This window comes from Capsicum annuum, unplaced genomic scaffold (genome assembly GCF_002878395.1).
Source record: "Capsicum annuum cultivar UCD-10X-F1 unplaced genomic scaffold, UCD10Xv1.1 ctg81772, whole genome shotgun sequence".
In the NCBI taxonomy this organism is placed as follows: Eukaryota; Viridiplantae; Streptophyta; class Magnoliopsida; order Solanales; family Solanaceae; genus Capsicum; species Capsicum annuum.
Genome location: NW_025892518.1, coordinates 42,199 through 43,951, shown reverse-complemented (window position 1 = coordinate 43,951; position 1,753 = coordinate 42,199).

Sequence of the window (1,753 nt, the reverse complement as noted above, 5' to 3'; positions counted from 1 at the left end):
ATAAAAGGAGTGAAAGAGACACAATCAGTCCGAAAATAACACCAACACAGTGAGTAAATATAATAGTCGTGAATAAATGTCCAAACATACAACCAACTGCAGCAAATCACTTGAGAAAATTCAATAATCCAACCAAAAATATCAAGAGCAACAATGAATAAGAAAATAAAGAGCATCATCATCGAGTTTCACCAAGAAGAACGTAAAAATAATGAATTTCATCGGATTTTAATATTTTCAACCTAATCTGCGCAGCATAAGCATAATAACAATGTAAAATCAAAAACCCTATTAAAGTAACCAAGTAAACACCAAAGCAATGAAAAAAAGAAGGGAGAAGGATATAGTAATGCCACTTCTACGGCATTTGCCGGATCAACGCCGGAGTCAAAATAATCCAGCCAGATCTGTGGATCAAATAGCGATTGCAAAAATACTACTTTTTCCATAACCAAAAAAAACTAATGGGAGACGGTGGCAACCATCGGAGCTAGAAGCTCGTCGGCCACTACCTTCGGTGAGGCAACGGTGGGAGGCAGTAGAGAAAAAGAGGCGTACGGTGATGGCTGGTGGAGAAGCGCCTGCCGGCAACCAATTCCGATAAGGTGGCGTGAAGAGAGAAAGGGAAAAGGCTGCTGGTCGGTGGGTTTCATGCGGTGTTTCATCAAAGAAGGGAGTTGAAGTGCAGCAGCCATGAGATCGGGGTGAGAGTGGGACAGTTGGTTTTGCTGGTTGTCCATCGACGATGGTTCACCGACGTGGTGCAGCTGTTGTTACCAATTTTAACGATAAAGGGAGAGATGCGTGTGTTTCCTCGAGTCTGGAGCCTAAAAGGCAAGTTTTTTTAGTCAAAATTCCAAAAGGGCTCCCCAATACTGAAAAATTCCAAAATGGACAAGGTAAACACCTTGTCTATTAATAATTTAATGTCATTAGTGCAAATGTTAGAACGTAAGGTAAAATGGTGAGTTTACCTTATAAGGTAAAATAGTGAGTTTACCTTATCTATTATCTATATGTAAGTGTCAGCAAAGTGTAAGGCTACAAGGTAAATGGAGTCGTTAACCTTGTAATGTAGGATCCCATGTTTACCTTGTAACAACTTCAAAATTCTCGCTGCTATATAAAGAGTGTGAGCAGAGGTTTATTTCTTGCATCAACTCAAAAAAATTGTTAAACTTCATAACTCAAAAATTTGTTGAACCTTATTCATTTCTTACTTTAAAGTAGATAAGGTAAGAGTAAATTTACATTTGGGTGGTGAAGTTTTGCATGATGGAGATTCGGCGCGATATAGTCGGCGTCCTATAGTGGTTCAACTATTTCCTTTATCTCTCAAATATGATTGTTTGAAAAGGTTATTTAGGAGTAAAATGGGTATTGCTAATTCGGAAGATGATGTGGTTATTTCTGAATGATATCCGAATTATTTTACGTCCAACGGACAATCAATATTTGGTGAAACTCCTATTTGGAATGATGATTCTTTATCTTTATTTCTTTGCACTGTTGAAATTTTTGGTAATCGCCCTAATTTAAAAACGCTTGACATGTATGCGTGTGTGGAACATTCTCCTATTGTTGAAGAACCCACAGACAGTGAGTTTGATGTGCGAGTAAGTCAAAATTCTTTGAATTTGAATATTGATTCTTCAAGAATGGCAATGGAACAACAATTTGATGGTGGTTTTGAAACACATTATCAAAATTCACCTAGACTTGTGAATAATTTTGATATGGGAGGACCTAGAAA